Genomic DNA, 19,486 nt, shown 5'->3' on the forward strand with positions numbered 1-19,486 from the left:
GATGGCCATCCCATTGCATTCGAGAGTCGGAAGTTGAACAGTGCGGAAAGGAAGTACGCAGCACAAGAGAAGGAACTCCTAGCTATTGTGCACTGCCTTAGGGGCTGGAGACATTACTTGTTGGGATCGAAGTTCATTGTCCGCACCGACAATACTACTGCAACCCACTTTCTCTCTCAGCCTAAGTTGATGGGAAGACAGGCTCGATGGCAAGAATTCTTAGCTGAGTTCGATGTAGAGTTTGCATACAGAACAGGGGCTAGCAACAGGGTAGCAGATGCGCTGAGTAGGCGAGCAGACCTGGCACCCCTACAAAGATTAGCCCATTTAACTTCAAACAATGTCGCTACCTCTGTACGTGATCAAGTCAAAGCTTACTTAGGAGATGATCCGATGACAGGAACCATCAAGAAACTGATTGAAGAAGGGAAAACTAGACGTTTCTGGATGGAAGACGGACTCGTCTACACAAAAGGAAAGAAACTCTTCATCCTTAGAGCAGGTGGTTTGAGAAAGATGCTCTTGAGGGAATGCCACGACACGCTATGGGCAGGTCATCCGGGTTGGCAAAGGACACTCAACTTACTGAGCACAGGATACTATTGGCCGGGGATGAAAGAGGACGTGATGAACTACACAAGAACTTGTCTGGTGTGTCAACAAGACAAGGTCGACCGACAGAAATCCGGTGGGCTCCTTGAACCGTTACCAATCCCTACTCGCCCTTGGGAGAGTGTATCCATGGACTTCATTAGTGGCCTCCCAAAGGTGGACCAACTCTCCGCAGTAATGGTGGTTGTAGATAGATTCTCAAAATATGCTACCTTCGTTCCAATGCAAAAGGCATGTGGTGCTGAAGAAACTGCCTCATTATTTTTCAAGCACGTTGTGAAGTATTGGGGACTCCCCAAGAGTATAGTGAGCGACAGAGACACGAGATTCACAAGCATATTCTGGTCAGAGTTGTTTCGGATGTTGGGGTCAGAACTCAATATGTCATCAAGTCATCATCCACAATCAGATGGGCAGACGGAGAGATTCAATGGGTTACTTGAAGAATATTTGCGCCACTTCGTCAGTGCTAATCAGAAGGATTGGGTGAGACTCCTCGATGTAGCTCAACTTTGTTTCAACGCCCAAAAGAGCTCCTCATCAAACAAGAGCCCTTTCAAGCTGACCATGGGCCAACAACCTCTCTTGCCTCACACAGTAGCAGACACCGAGGCCGGACGAAGTACTTAAGCACGAGAATTCAAAAGGGAGTGGGAGCAAAATACAGAGATTGCTCGGGCCTACTTGGAGCGAGCAGCTAGGAGAATGAAGAAGTGGGCTGATCAAAACAGAAGACCGTTGGAGTTTGATGTTGGGGATATGGTGATGGTGAAAGTGTTACCCGAACAACTGAAGTTCTTGAGAGGAAGAGATCGAAGATTGATCAGAAAATACGAAGGCCCCATCCGCATCATAAAACGGATAGGGAAGAATGCGTACAAGGTCGAACCTCCAGCATGGATGAAGATACACCCAGTCTTTCACGTCAGCCGCCTCAAGCCCTACCACCCAGATCAAGAAGACTCAAGCCGCAACATCAGCAACCGAGCCAGCATCAGGAGCAGACAGCGCAGCACCTCTTCAGCAGAGACCTAAGGATCAAGAACTTTAGTCTCCTTAGTCATATTTTGTAAGTCGACAAGGACGTCGACAGCTTAAGTGGGGGAGGATGTTAGGATCCAACCTCTTTCATCATGTATTTTGCTTTCTTATGTCTTTACTTAGTTTATGTTAGACTTTCAATGTATTCGTGTAAGTAGTTTAGGCGCTAGAGGAGATTATTGTGTTACTGTCATTTCAGTGTTCACTAGTATTTCTCCATATAAACAATATAAAGCTCTATATGGAGCGATGGTTGAATGAATGAAAAAGCTCCTATTCGGGTTGCCTTGCTTTAAGACTTGTGTGTTGATTTAAGTCTTTATAGATATTGTGCTTGCCTTGTTTTAAAGCTCCCCACCAAACCAAGAGACTCTCAAAGACGCCTACATCCTTGTCGGTTCCGCTTGTTCCCGCTTCGAAGTATCGGCCGTCACAAGCCCAGACCCTGCACTCGTTACTAACGATTGCCTCATTGAGATACCTTTGGTCCGTGTTGCTGTGTGCCCACGAACCTCTCTCACTCTAGGCTTGCGTTCTTGTTTCTAAAAGATAAGAGCGCGTCACACGATCCGGTGTCAAACCACTCGGACCGTGACACGTGGGAACAAATATTAGGAGATTGGTACATTTTTAAGAGAAAATCCAATTTGAGTAATAACCAAAGTTACTCAAAGGACACGTAGGTCATTTTGCTACGTAAGGTCGGGGTAAATTTGTCAAGCCATGTAAAAGTAAGAAAACGGTGTTATGGGGGGTAAATGTCGTCATAATCTAAGTTGCGCGAAATGTTAGGATTTGCTCCCGGTGGAGTGGAGCAGCGAATTTGAAATTGTTTTGAGAACTAGAGGGGGATTTCAACTCGATGGTTGAAATGATGAAATCAAATGCAGTAAGCGTTCGACTGTGAACGAACGACGACGAATTTCTACTCTATTGTCGATACCATTTTCAGATAGCGAACGGCGAGAGATTCAAAGTCCATTGAACATGCGGCAATACTTGACTGAGATACATACAGACAGTTAAGAAGTCGTTGTTGCAAAGCGGAGAACCATAGTTTATGTAAACAATTGCCACCATTGATTTCATGTCAAAGTTGCTAAATTGCGCACTTCAATTCAACTTTGAACATATGTGTTAGTTGTTTAGAAATGTTTTAGTGATCCCATAAATGCTGTAAAATTTAGTTATCAGGTTTATTAATAAGGTTTTTGCCAAAATTAGGGGTGCCATTACTTTTTGGCAATAGGCTTCACAGGAGTATATTGTAGAATTTTGACTTAATTGATGAAATAGAATGTATGAAAAATTGGTTATGAGTCTTAACCTAAATGGTATGTAAATCATAATACAAAACTTTGAATTGATATTGGTTTTCTAGTAATATTCTACAACACAACAGTAATTTGTTGTATAATGAACAATTGTTCTGGATGATTAGATTGGGTACAAAGTTCAAGTTATGGTTGAATTGATTGGCTAATAGTTCTGGTTATAATATGAAAGTTTACACAATAATGTATTCGTCGATAGTTAAGTTTTGGTAGAATTGACTATGTAATAGTTCTATTTTGATAGGTAAGTTTCCAATTGTATATGTTCATTTGTAGTACTGAAAATCAGTCACTGATGGTAGTCATTTGTCAGGTGTAGAAAGTTAATCCTGCTTGAATTGGATTTCTATAAGTTCCGTTGTGACCGTGTAATTGTTATACATAAGTTCCAAATCGATGGTTGTTTATTTTTAAGGCATGTGTGATTCTTTATTAGGGGATCAATTTTGATGCAATTGATGTTATATTGATGTTGATTCGTTATTAGGTATTGTTCTAATGATGTTATGTCCTTTTTGGTTCATTGTATGAATTTTAGGATTCTAGGAAGGCTCATTTGTAGTGAAGAGATTGATGAATAAACATACTTGCCTGAAGAACATCCAGCTGAAATCAACCTGGTTGGCTGATCAACTGTTGGATGTGTTCAAGGCTAGACCTCATTGGCCTGTAAATTAAATTAAAGGAAATAACTGAGACTGTGAGGAGAGCATATACGGTGATTGTGAAGAAGGATTTTGCATATAAATTCAAGTATTATGCTCACAAAAGACTGCATGGTTCTATAAGAGACCATTATGAAAAGTTCGGGAGATATCTTGAAGCAATGAAGAAGGCTTTTCCAAACACTGATGTGGACGTAGTAACATACAGACATAATAACAGTGGCCCCCTAGTTTTTCAAAGACTATATGTCTGCTTTGATGGTGTAAGAAAGGGATGGAAAGAAAGATGTAGGAAGATCATCTGTGTAGATGCATGTTTCCTAAAAACATTTCTTAGGGGGCAATTAATGTCAATTGTGGGGAGAGATGGCAATGGTTAGATGTATCCCTTTGCTTGGGTTGTGGTGTAAGGTGAAAATAATGCTCCTAGGAGTGGTTTCTGATTAACTTGCAGAAAAGCCTTACTCTTAATGATCAGGCTCGTCCCTGTGCAATTGAGATAAAATAGGCCCTTTTTAAAAAAAATGAAATGCGTAATAATCTCGCGCTTTCTAATAAGTGCTCCGCTTTGATTTTCACGGAGATTTAGAATAAAGAAATAAATGTATTATACTATCATTCAAGCGAAATATGTTGAAAAGCAAAAAAAAAAAATAATAAAAGTGTTTATAGGTTATTGTAAAGGGTAAATAGAGAATGGAAAAATGTTTGTTAAAAATGAATTGAGTCAAAGGACATAGGGATAAAAGTATTAAAATATGTTACAATATTTCAAATTATAGGAATAAAACACTTATTAAAAAAAGACCAAAAATGAAAAATAGAGCACATATTTGAGAGTATTTAAAAACCTAAAGGCTAAAAATGAAAATAGAGCACACATCTAACAAAAGATGGTATCTAATCCTTTAAAACAAAAAAAAAAAAAAAAAAAAAAAGAGAGAGAGAGAGAGAAAGAACGAAAGAAATTCCCAAAAAAAAAACACAAGAAAGAAAGAATGAAAGAAAGAAAGAAAAAAAAAACTGAAAAAAATTAGTCAACTGGAATCGAACCATGAACCTACTAAACAAAGATCTGCACATTTACCACTGAGCCACATCACTCATACCAATATATTTTCTACAACATTTACTATATATTGTATAAAATTTGAGGCCCTAAGCAATATTAGGCCCTATGCGGTTGCGCAGGCCACACTGGCTAAGGGTTGGGTCTGTTAATGATGGTGTAGGATGTGTTCTTGTCTCAAATGAATATCGAGTATTGATTTCTTATTCACTTGTTATTCTATGCACTGCTGTATTCTTTTATACTATTTTTTTGTGTTGCATTTAGTAATATAATTCGTTGTTATTCTATGTAATGCATACCGTCCATTCTAAGGGGAGTATCGGTGGTACTCCCAAAGGCTGAGCATAGGCATTGTGCTAGGCATATATTTGCTAATTGGCATAAAAACTTCAAGGGAGATAATTGCAAGTTGATGTTTTGGAATTGTGCAAAGGCCTATAATTAAGCAGACTACAATGATGACTTAGATGTGCTAGCAAAAGCAGACCCACTTGTTGTTGGAGCATTTAAATCATACAATCCTGTTGTTCTATAGAGCTTTCTTGAAAACAGAGGTCAAGACTGATGTTATTACAAGCAATATGGCAGAAACATTCAATGGATACATAATTAATGTTAAGTAAAAGCATTTGATTTACATGTTGGAAGACATCACGACAACCCTAATGAAGAGACTAGTTAATAATAAGAGGGATGAAGTGATATGATGAAATGGACCACTTACTTATGCTCTAGGATATCCAAGAAATTGATGAAGGAGAACGAAGAAGCTGCAAAATGTGATGTAATCCCATCTACACATACACAATCTGTTCCAAGTTAGCTATTACTTGGACACTCTAACAGTGGATTTGAGGGCAAAGACTTGAACTTGTAGAAAGTGGGACATGACTGGCCTCCCTTATTGTCATGTTGTGGCTGCAATATTTTTCATTCACAAAAATGTAGTAGACTTTGTTGATCTAGCCTATAAGACAGAAGATTACATCAAAACTTATGCGAGCTCCATCCTCCCCAGTTGATGGTGAGAGGCACTGGCCAAGAATTGACTTTGATCTTGATCCACCACCGATCAAAGTGGGGCCAAGACCAAGAAAAACATAAAAGACCCATTTTAAGATCCAAAAAGACCAGGAAAGCTCACTAAGCATAGCATGGAAATGACTTGCAGTTTATGCAAGGAAAAAGGACAAAATAAAAGAGGATGTCGTAACCCTGCATCTGCTATACTCCCACCAAGGGACAGGCCTAAAAAGACCCCTATAATATAAGAACAACAACCCCTGCCATAATCCATTGCCCATCACATAGATACTACAGAACCCTCTAGACTAGGGATGACAATATTAGATGGATATCCGCTAACTCGATCCACCAGTTTAAAATAAATGGACGAAAACCCGAAATAATATGATAAAAAGCCGGTGACGGATGGAGTGGATGATGGATCGGATCGGATGTGGATGAAGATTTTTTCACGCTAACCATCCACCCACCCGTTTAACATATATAAAGATTTTTATTAATCTTAGAACTTTAATTAAAAAAAATTTAAAATATACAATAAAAATACTTTATTTTGTTGTAAATTAATTTTTTCAAAGAATATGTAGTTAGTACTTCCTTTTTATTTGAAAAATAATAATAAATAATTTATGGTAAAGTTAATCATAAATTAAATTTTATGTGAAGTTTTTTTTCATAAAATGTTCATCCATTAGTCACCCGATTTACCCGTTTCATCCGCGGATGATGGATGGACAGATATGGATGATGGGTGAAGCGGGTGATGATGGATATGGATGAAGCTATTGGAATGATGGATGGATGCGACTGAAGCTCCACCCGATCTGAATCCGATCCATTGCCATCTCTACTCTAGACTAGGAAGAGGGCAGAGTAGTCACCAAAGGTGGTGGTAGTAGGGGGCAAGGGGAGGATTTAGGGGAGGGAGAGTTGGTGGAATAAGGAATGGGGAAACAACCACTAGGGGAGGAAGAAATGCAGGCATGAATGGGGAAGTAAGCAACAGGGGAGGAAGAACTGATGGCAAGGGTGGAGAAACAACTGTGACGAGAGGAAAAGCTGGTGGCAGGGGTTCTAGCAGGGAAGGTAGAAGGGGTTTTAGGGGTGGCAACAAAGTTTTCCTCATGGATTTGGTTCTTTTGTCACATCTAATGGAACATCGATCTATGACAAGTGTAAGTGTTTTCCCTATTTTTTTTTTTGGGTAAAAACAGAGTTTTTTTTTCTTGTACACTAACTGATCAAACTCCTTTTTTTTGTGTATTGCAGGCACCAGGAAGTAGTGTCCTTCAATATGTCTTTGCCCTCACAAGCACCTACTCTTTTAACTTCAGCTAAGGATCAACTTTTGCAAATTATGGACAGAATTGACTAATGCTTGTGATTGTAGCTTAACTTAGTTTCAGTTGCTTAAGATTAGTTTAGGCACTTTCTTTTGGTTTGCCTTAGGGTTGTAACCCTTATGACACTTTTTGTTATGTATTTTCTAATGACTAATATCAAGTTATATTATGTTAATGAATTTTGAATAACAATGCACCTTTGTCATTTATATGATAAGCATTCGAAGAATATACTTGTGTGCAATTGTAAGATCAAACAATTAATGAACACCAAAAGCAATATACATACTTCAAAATATCATCATATTCATTTGGTGCAAATATATTACAATAACCCCTAGATGATGCAGCACTTAGTTTTAACATCCAAAACCATGTAACCCCACAAAAGTACTACTACTGCTGCACTATTCTACCATACTGAAAATACTACTAAGTACATAACATCAACAACCAACATCATCATCATCATCTACTGATATTTGCCAAAAAAGACCTAAACCCCACAACACTAACCCACTAACCTAGAATATACCCAAAAACCATCAACATTCCAACCTACACAGTACTACATACTTCACTTCATTAGCAAGATTTTAGTGAAAAAGGCCTAAGAGAAGATCAAAGTCAGCATTAACTTCTTATCAGTGTTGTTCTCCTACATCTCAAACGGTGTTTCAGTAGCGTCAATCCCCATTTCTTCAACCTTGTCAACCAATTTCTCTTTTTTTGCCTTTAACTTTCTAATGTTCTCCTTCAGCAACTCAATTTTGTCCTTCAATTCAAGAATAATAAAATCCTTGTCAATGATGAGAGCTTGCAGATCGCGAACATCATCTACCTCATCAAGCCATTTGAAGAAACCACACGTCCTCTATTCCTATAAATTCATTCAATTAATTCCCAAATCAAACAGAAAACATTAAAATTAAACAACGAATTCACAGGAGTGATTTTATCGGCTAATAAACACCCGTAAAAGCGCTTCCCTTTTGTCGGACCATCGTACTTCACTGTCCTTGACAGAGCAACCTCAATGTGGTAGCAATGAATTGGGTGCCCTTGTAAGGAGCTTGATTTCTTGGACCTTGAAGTTGAGCCAAGGGAGTGATGACTTGCCATTTCAGGAGATAGCAACAATGGTGAAACTTGCAGAAGAAGATTTGGAAAGGGATGAGGAAAAATGAATGAGGGGTTGGGAATTTGAAGAAAATTTTGTTAGAGAGAGAGAGATGTAGAGTAGGGGGAGTTAATAGGAATTAATGGTGCTCAACGGTAATTTTGAAGGATTACTTGTTGAAAATAAAGGAATATTGTGTTAATCGATAATTAAATGAAAAAGAAGATGGGGTAAAAGGTGGGATTGTTTTCAGATTTCGAAAAGGTGGAATTGTTTGGAGTTAAAAAGGCAAAGGTGAGATTATTAGTTTTCATTTTTCCTAAGATATAATAGACCATATACACAAATTTGACAAACTCCTCACTGCCATTAAATTTTTTTTCTCATACACATTTACACAACTGATTTTACATGAAATTATTGCACAAAATAATATTATTATGAATTTAATTATCATAATCAAAACCATTGTCTTGTAAACAAATATCCCTTTCATATATAGGTAATCAATAATTTCAATAGCTGAAAAATAATTAATTAACTAATTGTATAAACCATAATATTATTAAAATCCTACTACACCCCAACGACCACAAAGAAAGTAATTGTAGTATTGGAAATTTTCTTTGTAGAAATTATAATTATAATTATAATAACAACAAATATACAACATAAATATGTATACAATATACCCACATGAAGTCATAAACTGTCGTCCTAAAAGGTCAACATTCTTATAATTCTTTCCTTCATCCATATATTGTCGTATCAACATTCTTGATATGCCCATCAATATAAACTCGAAAGAAAAAACATATATAATATAATTGACATGAGCGTCTATTTGTTCTTGATGGTAGTCGCGTAGGCATCTAAAAGTTGCATCTCCATAGATGATTGTCCACCACATAAAGTTCTAAATACCTACATAACCACGACTGTTACTCGGAGCTGCATTTCCATAGTCACTAACAATAAAATAAAACATCAAGTTAGCAAATGTAACTAGATCACATTATTGTGTGTCAACACAGTTATTTTGCTTACCTAAGTTGTGTCTAAAACTTTCTTGGGAAATAAGGGATATTGTTGCATTCATCACATAGTTTAAACGCAGCTCCAATTTTCCCAGGAAAATTATTCTGCCAAAAGAAAAAAAAAAGATAATGAAATACATGTCTTGAATAAAATACTCCATGAGTGCAAACCAAAGGACTAGGATGATGTTTGCTTCCCATTCTAGGTAATTACATACACGAATAGAACCTACGTCTAATTGTTTTTGCACTTCTTATTTTATTTTCAAACCTACTTCGGGTTTCATACATCGAAGTTTTTGTTTCACAAGTTTGGATGTAGGGTTCAAGTGAATTGTATGTTCCGCAATTTCTCTATTTATTCCAAGCATGTCCTTGTATGACCAAGTAAACACGTCCTCAAATACTTTAAGTGTCAATATGATATGAAAATCGATCGTTCTTTCGGAGTTAATGTTAAGCCAATTTTGACTTCTTTTTTGTTTTTAATGGTTCCTATATTGACCGTTTCAGTTTCATCTATCCCATGATTCATTTATACTTTTTCATTCATTAAGTCAATCAATTTATTAATTTCATCATCTGCATTAGATTGATTATCATAGCATTAATTCAAAATATTCGAGAGACGCATATACTCGGAAATTAAATAAAGCTCATCTTATTAAAATCAAATGCAAGTACATCAAGAGAGAAATCCTTTATGGGATCCTCTTCCTTAAAACTAGAAAAGAATGACTCAGTAATGGCCAGAAGGCCTAAATTCTCGACTTCCTTAACATCTAAGTCAGACTCATTGTCGGATTCGAAATCATGGTCCAACTCTTTAAACATTAGTCCTTCTCCTGTGGTAATTTTCAGCTTGTCACCCTTGTGGCTGGTCCATTTGAAGGTCTTCCTCCATTCATGCTCGAAAGTGGTATCAAAAGGGTGATCAATGAGGTTGGATAAAAGGCTTCGTCTTGTATGACAGTTTATTTGGTCATAGCAACGACAAGATCATAGTTTCGCTTTAGTCCAAATTGCAAGTTAAAGGCTTGCCTATCATAACACCCTAAAATTGGGCACTTTGATTGAGTTACATTCAAGTCATCATTTAAGAAATAGCAATCGTGAAAAATCTCAAATCCTGATTTCTTTATACCTTCAAGAACTAGGGGTTTTGGAAAGCAATAACATGGGTAATTCTCTCCCGCCCTAATGAGTTGTCCATTAAGGGTTTGATTGTAGGATGGGAGTAAAGGAATCAACCCTTTCTTGTTGTTACTCCTACGTGTCCTTATTTTGGCATCGTGAGCTTTGAGCTCGTGTTTGGTTGGTTTATACCCCAATCCAAAGCATGAAAGATTTCTTTAATTCATTCCTACTCCCAAAGGCATCTTAGGAAAGTAACTACTCTTGAATAAGATGTTATTTACAATTTGAGTTGAATATGGATCAAGTTTGAAGGGGATTTCATAATCATAATCCATTTCTAATGTGCAGACAGCCTCGGCGATAAATCCCCGCATATCTTCTTCATCATTGTCATGATTTATCTCTAAGATAGATTGATCGTTTATTATGACTTTAAGAGGAGAAGCATGTATAGTCATAGAAATACCTTGATAGTTCAACCTAATCATTTGATAAAGTGAAGATGGTGTAGCTCCAAGCTCATGTATCTAAGGACATCCAAGAAGAAAGTTGAATGTATGTTTAATGTCCATAAAAGCTGAATTCAACCATTTTTTGAATTGGGCCTGTGGTGACTGATAGCTTAATAGTTCCACACACCGATCTCTTTGAATTATCGTATGCCCAAACGCTTTGTGTTGTTGCATTAAAGTCTCTTTTGGGGTTTAGGCGTAGATATTTTGCGGTTCGCAATGGGCACACGTTAACGGCAAATCCATTATCGACCAAAGTAAGTGGAATATTGTATCCCTTGTACCCCACTATCAAATTTAATGCATTGTTATGTGTAGCGTCTTTAGATGGCAAATCATCATTTTTAAAGTTGATTTACTTATATGATTTTGAGTTTGACCTTGGTTTGTCGATGATCTATTTAGTGGTGGTTGATAGACTCTTCCAGAACGAGTCAAATGATTGATCTCGTTTGGGTTAGTCTTATTACTCATGTACCAATCATCTTCTAATGGTGTAGGTAATGCACCCATCGATAGATGTTCCATGAGTTGTTCTTGGTGTCATTGTTCTTTTAAGGAGAGATTGGATAACTCTGGTGTTTTTTATGAGCGTCATTTATAGCGCTCAAAAGAATAAGTTTTAGGTCCTTTAGTCTATATTTTCTTTCTCTATTTCTCTTAGTTTTCATTGGTTTTCCACTTTAATAACTCATTTTGGATTTTAATTAGTTTTTATGAGTTTTTCATGTTTTTTTTAGTTCTTAATTCGTAGTTTTAATTGTTTTTCTTTTATTTTGGATTATATAGAATTAGTTACGATTTTATTTTTAGTTTCTTTTAATTTCATTTCATTTTACTTAAGTTGATTTTGATTTTCTAGACTTAGTTGTTTGGCATTTAGTTTTCCTTTTATTTTATTTTGTTTATCCTGTCCCAGTTTCTTCACTCGTGTTGGCTATTTGTGTAGGTGTTCAAGGATATGGATCATGATTTAGGAAGCAATTGAATCTCTAATTGTTTAGTATTGTTGCTACTCCCTACTCCCTACTCCCTACTCCCTTGCTTGTTATTGCTGCACATTTGCTCCCCACACCTTGCTGCACATCCCCACGCAACCTGACAAACAATCCCAAGCAGCCACCTCTCCAACACCACACTCCACACTCCACACCCCGCAACAACAATAACATCAACATCGCAGCAGCACCAATCTCCACCACTTTGCACAAACCATTAGTCACCAACCGCAAACACAGACAAGCTGGACTGCCAACCTATCTATACCAACAGAGCAGCCAACCCAACAACTTTTAACAGACAGCAGTAACAACCACCAGCAATTACAGCGGCTACCTTCAATCCACGCTTCACTGACGACACCAAAGCGCAGCAGCAATTGCGACAATTAGAACCTCCAATCCACCCTCAATTAAAGCAATTCACCACCCCATTACAACAATTTCGGCCTCCAATCGCAACAACAACTTCGAATTGTACTCCAATTGGAAACACAGATGGTGCACTAATGGATTGCGCTCACGAGGACGGTGACGAACCCACAAAAATGTAACTTGGCCACTGAACTTCTTGGTGGGTATCACGAGCCTTGGTGCGCGCGCACCAGTTGGGTATGGTTTAAGCCGTTGATCCAGATGGACTTCGTGATTAGCGGTGATGATGGTGTATGAATCGTGAGGGCGCAAAGCAGGGAATAATTCCCATTTTAAGAGTAGCTGACTTCATTCTTTTTTACAACGTATTTTCTTTTTCTTTTACTATTAATTACAAAGTATGTATTTCACTTTTATTTTCCTTTTGTTCCTTCTATTATTTTCCTTTCCTTTTGTTTTCTTTTACATTTTAGTAGGGGTGGGCAAAAAATCCGATCCGCGATCCGGCTAATCCGATTCGAAAAATTGGATATCCGATTTGATTTTTTTAATTTCGGATATTTCAAATTAGATTCGGATCATGATTTTGAAACAACTGGATATCCGATCCGATTATATATATATATATATATATATATATATATATATATATATATATATATATATATATATATATATATATATATATATATTATATCAAACCGTGAAACATTAAAACTAGAAGGTCTAAAAGACTAAAACCCAAAAAGCCCACTCCAAAATACTCACTCGTGTAGCCACCACCAGAAAATCACCCACAAAGTCACCTTCACCCACGATTCCCAAACTCCAACCGTCTCACTCTCGCCGGAGCTAGTCGAACCAACGCCTTCGTCTGTGTCATCCCTCATCACCGGCGCTTCGAAGCCACACGTAATGATGTATTTGTTTCATTTGTTTGTGTCAAACTACATCTCTTTTATTCTTTCAATCAAAGAGGAAATGCATAAAGATAAAGAATAAATTTTTTAATTATCTTACTTACTCTTACAGTACTTTGGTAGAAAAAATTGAAGTAAATTGCATTGGGTGAAACAAATTTCTTTCAAGATTAAAAAAACAAAATCATAAGCTTAGAAATACCAAATTCCCGGTGATCCGATCCAAAAATTTGGATATCCGAAATCTAGATATTCGGATTTTTTCGGATCAGATTTGGATAAACTTTTTATTGATCCGAAAATTTCGGATATCCTAAATTACGGATCGGATTGGGTAATTGAAATGGCCAGCCCTAACTTTTTTAGCTTGTAAATATAAATACCTCTTTTTGGGAAAAAAAAATTAGAAACTAATTATAATTCAATTTAGAATAAAAGAATAGTTGAGAGCGGTTGTAAAATAAGAGTTTCAAAGGCTAAAAATAAGACAAGAATAATAATGTGTTTGATTGATTAAGGAAGACGGTGTGGCGTGACATTCTATCACTGACTTTGAAAACGAATTTCTAGGGGTGCATATTGTGTCGCTAGTACGTTCCCTAAGGTTACTACTCTCACTCAAAGATACTTTTGGGTGAGAGGTGGAGCTATATAAACTTATGCCCAAAAGAAGAGGAAAATGTGTTTAGCTCTTTTGATATGTATAATGTGTATGTAGTCTCATTTTCTGAAAAGATTCCAAGCCATATATGAACAATGCAAGGAGTATGAAAAGTCAAATGTAATCATCAAATGAGTGATTAAATTGGAATGATGAAGACGATTTAATCACAATAAACAACCACTTGAATGAGGGGGTTACATAAGAATGCCCAAGTATCAACAAGGAATCCAAGAGAAAGAGTAGAAAGCCAAAGAGTGAATCTAGACAAAAAAGTCCACTCCACAACCCACCTGCGGGCAAACGTGGTAAGCCACAACCTACTTGTGGAGTAAACTGATCATACTCTAGAAAAGCCACAAACCAATCGAAAAAATGACTTTTACTCTCTTTACTCCAACAATCCCACACTATAGGGAGGAAAAAGCAAAACCAACAAAGAGATAAGAAACAACATATTGGGCATAAGAGGAAAAGCAACCCCCCACTAAAGGGAGGAAAAGCAAAACCAACAAAGAGATGAGAAACAACATATAGGAGATTAGTACATAACACAGATTTTACACAAGTAATTTGAAATATAGTGCTTAGTGTTATGAAACAATGAACGTAACTACCAGTCTAAGGTTGGATAAACCTTGAAACCCTTAAGACTCTTTGTAGATGCCTAATTTGTGTCTCCCAAAAACAAACCCAGTGATGAGTACCTTTCACGTTTTGATTAACGAACTCGGTAAAGAGTTGAAAAGTCTCGTAAAGTTTCCTTAAACCTTGACCATATTTCTAACCTTACCCAAAATGTTTTTTCCAAAATCATTTAATTCGTGTCTTTAAGCCCAAAATCATTTATTTTGTGTCCTTAAAATCATTCATTTCGTAGCCAAATCATAAAAACCTCCAAATCTGATTATTTTGGTCCATATTCCCGGTCCAATTATAGTTTAGTTGAATTAATAGTTAATGCCTACACCCTACTGTAGGTAGTACTTCCTACACCCCAACCATAAATATATATATATACTAGATAAAAAAAAAATTCCTCATTTCATAAACTTCCTTCATCATCTTTATTTTCTCTCTCCAAAGACCACAATTCTTCATTTTCTCTCTCTAAACTTTCAAATACCACAATTCTTCATTTTCTCTCTCCTCAAACAACCATGTATTTCTCGTGCTACTTCACAAAAATTGCAAACCGGCTGTAATTCAATTTGCCATTGTTGTCAACGTTGCATAAATATTTTCACATTTGTCGTCGGAATCATCTCGCCGGAAATATTTGTCTTCTTCAATTTTTTCTCTAGATCTAAAAAATATTGGTAAGAGATTGTGATTTCTATTTTTTTTTTCTTTTTTTTTAGCGAAAGTAATATAATTGTGGTTGGATTATGTTAGAGTTTGGAATTCTCTAGTTTTGTGTTCAATTAATTTATGGTGTGTTCTTAAATTATAAAATTATTGGACTCAAAAAGTTTAAATTTACATATGTTGTAATAATCTGGATCAATTGAGTTATTTCGTAGGAAAACTAAGAATTTAATTTTTCTTTTTGATGAAATGATCATTCTCGTTTTGATACATGTTCATTTATGATACTATTATATTATCATTCACATATTAATAGATGATTATTAGAACTTTGTAAAAGGTTCATTTCTATATCTTTTTTTTTGGCAGATTCAGTATGAGTTTGTGTATATATACATGGAATATATGTTCATTTATAATCATTTTCATATTAATGTATGTATAATTAAATTTGATACATGTTCATTCTTTTTACATTATATGTTCATTCTCATATTGAAAGATGTTCATTTTTGTAATCTAATACAATATTTATTCTTAAATTTAAACAAGTTCATTTAGTTTTATACTTGTTCATTCTCACATTCAAATATATTTGTTTCAATTTAGATACTTGTTCGTTATCATATTGAAAAATGCTCAATCAAATTTTAATATTTGTTCATTTCTTGTAATGATAGATGTTCATTTAACTTTTAGTAATTGTTCATTTCATATTGAAAGATGTTCATTTAGATATTAATAATTGTTCATTCTCATATTGAACTATGTTTATTTACTGGTAATGTGTTCATTTTTGTATACGTAAATGTTTATTTAAACATCCTGTTTAGTTTATAGTGTGTTTTGATTGTTACTAATAATTTATTTTAAAATATTTTAATATCTTATTACACTGGACAATGAAATTAATAAAGTTGAAGACGATGACATATATATTGAGAAAAGGATAGGTATCCAAAGAAACACGCAACACCACAAGAGTAGAAGGGGTACAATTATTGTATAACAAGGACGATGATTCTGTATAACTTTTATTTATATCAAAGATATTAAATTAAAAATGATGTGTATAGTGTGTTTTGATTGTTACTATATTAAATGCATGATACATTGGATTAGGGGTGCAACAAGAAGAATAATTCTATATTATTAGATGTATTTTTTTTTGAAAGAAGTCGTAAAAGACACTAAATTTCATTAATTAAAGCTATACGACATTTACAACTGACAATTAATGATAATGAAAACGAATTTAACAAAATCAAACAAGAACTAATTGCGGAAGGGCTAAGAATCCAAATACATAAATATAACAATTCGGCACATTCTCGATTCGTTGTCTCATACAACTTTTTGAGTGGATCCGTCGTCGCTTTGTAATTTTGTGAAAAGGTAGATTCTTGTGTTGATTTTGTTACCCGAATCCGAGCCATAATCAGTTGTAGCTTTGTATAATCGGTGAAACAAATTAAACACAAATAAAACCTTGTCTTTCGAAGGAGTCCGAAAAACCTTGTCTTTCGAAGGAAATCGAAAAAACCTTGTCTTTCGAAGGAGATAAACCATTTCTTTTGAGGGAGACATTATTATAACCTAAGAAACAAAAATGTTAAAAGAAAATAAAGATTGGGGCTTTCCACCGGTAAAATCCGATGGAAGCCCCTTCAAAATTGACAATGGAGACTAGAGTTTAGGAGAGAGAAGAGAGAGACGAGGCTAGGGTTTTCTTTTTCATTTTTCATTATTAGATGTATTTGATTTAAAACTAATAATTATGTACATTTGAGAATTATGTTTCTTTTATATTTTAAAAATGCAAGCAAAATCTCGTGTAAATTAACTAAATAATAAATATAATTGTAACAACACATTTTAAAATCACAAATACAAAAAAGAAATTAATTTGAATATTGCACTATGATTTAACACTATTGAAAATTTATGGATACAAAATTGAAAATTTAATAATACAAATTTGAACATTTACTAAAACAGGAATGAACATATTATAGATGACTTGAAACGGAAAAATAACAAAATGATGTCATCGTGATTGGGGGTGCAGGTAGCGCTGCCTACATAGGGGTGTTGGTAAAAATTTGTATAGTTGGATGGGGCTTGAAAAGCGCTTTTCAACGATATATTATAAGCCCAAATCTGACTTAAAACGAATACGTTATGACCAAAATACTACACCGAGCCCAAACCAAGCCTAGGTCCACCTTTAGTATGACCCAATGATTATATGGAGTCCAAATATTTTATTTAGGACCTATATGATCATAATCCTAATCCTAAATCAGTTAGGAAATTCTAGAATCCTCTAGAAGGTTCTATTCTTTCCTTTCCGAAAGATAAAGATCAAAGAGTTTGAGATTGAATAAAACTTCTCATATGATAATCCTTATCCCGTTCAAATTCAAAGACGTTTGGATAGCTTTTGCAAACATAATTCCATTAGAAATCAAACTCCGTACGCCTTTGTTATCTTAAAAAACATCGCTCAGCGACAAGTTCATCGCGCACGACAGACACTGACGCAATACGACAAGCATATCGTTGCACGATGAAATTCTGGGATAAAATCTGAATTTTTACTTCGTCGCGTCGCGACAAGGTCCATCGCGATGCGACAAAGCCTGTCGCGACGCGTCGAAAAGTGTTTTACCTTAGTTTAGACTTTTGATCTTTTCGACTCTCTCTTTCCCTATTAATAGAGGTCATTTTCCCCGTTTTAAAATCAGCTACAACCATCAAGAATCCTTAGTCACAACCATCATCAACAATCATTATCAATCACCCATCATCCATTGTTATTCTTAACCCTGAATTCTTAATTCCAATATTCTTAGCCTTAGCCTAAGTATATCCTTGATACATCCAAATCATCCACCATAATTCATTTGCGGAATTCGAATACTCCAAACCATACTCGACGTTGCCTTCGACCTCGACGTGAAAGGTTGATAATTATGAGGGTTTGGTCCCAAATCTATATTTCAATCCATAATTAATTTAGTTTATTATTTTCTTTGCTTTCTTAAAGTTTACTAACGTGTGTATTGTTTTAATAGCTAGAAGGTCGAGCCATCAAAGCAAGTAATTTAATTACTTAATTATTCTTTTAATTTTGGAGTAGAAATCATGTTTAGGATGTTGATTTTGATTGCTAGTATCATGTTTAAGATAACTCTTTGATTTTGTTATTAGTGACATGCTAGGATTTGTTATTAATTTGTTTACTATCATGCCTAGGATCTTACTACTAACGATGTTTTGATTATGATTGTTAATTTGATCATATGTTGCTTGATTATCGATGATTTACTATTGCTTGATCACGCACCTTTTTGCAGGTTAAAAGGGAATTTGTACTTGAAATCACGCCTAATAAGATAATTAATAATCGAATTCAAGATTAATATGATTTTAATTCAATGATCACCAATATTAGATTTGATTATGCATTGATAATCAACCAACGTAGATTAATAGGTTTAGGATTAGTTTGATGTAGGTATGTTGATCGAAAAGCGCGCATGAATATCATAAGAATTGAGTGGAGTCCTATTTAAGGCGGGTTTGGATTTTTCTTAGGTCAAATTCATACCATCATCCCTGAACATCCAGTCATGGTTTGGGACCACTATAGAGTTACCAATGTCTATGATTGTGAATGGGGTGTAACCTCTTCACAAATCGTGAACGGTTTACAAGTTCCTAAAACTTGTTGGTGACTCTTTTTCTCTAACTTCTTTTCCTTGGAGCACCGCCATGCTTAAAAACATGACCTACGGTAGGGCGGAGTAGTTAAAATTCCTTACATTCTTGATCATGGAGTGGATGAACCTTGAAACTTCAAGATTTAGTGCATGACGCCCACAACACATTGTAGGGTTTTGCGATGTCCGACACCGCTCGGAAACAAAACCTGAAAAACCAGATCGCATGCATAATAATTACAACATAAGAAAAAGCATGCAAATAAATAAAACACAAAAACATAACGAGAAGAGAGAGAATGAAGCTCACCCTTGATGCGTGCTTCGCTCACTTATCGAGCTCGGATTGGGAAAACTTCAAGCCCCACAAATGTAAGACCTCCGACGTCTCACACCCTCGATCACCGAACCAGCCCCTACCTCATATCTTAGACGAGGCTAGACCAAAATTACTTAGAGTTTACGAACTAAGGTTTTCTCATTTTTGGAGATCCCTTAGAGTTCACCAACTCAAGTGAAATTCCCAATACCCAATGATTGATATTTATAGGGAATTGTTCCCAAGATTTCCCATCAGCTTTCAATGTGGGATAGTTGGTA

This window comes from Chenopodium quinoa, unplaced genomic scaffold, assembly GCF_001683475.1.
Source record: "Chenopodium quinoa cultivar QQ74 unplaced genomic scaffold, ASM168347v1, whole genome shotgun sequence".
NCBI classification, from domain to species: Eukaryota; Viridiplantae; Streptophyta; class Magnoliopsida; order Caryophyllales; family Amaranthaceae; genus Chenopodium; species Chenopodium quinoa.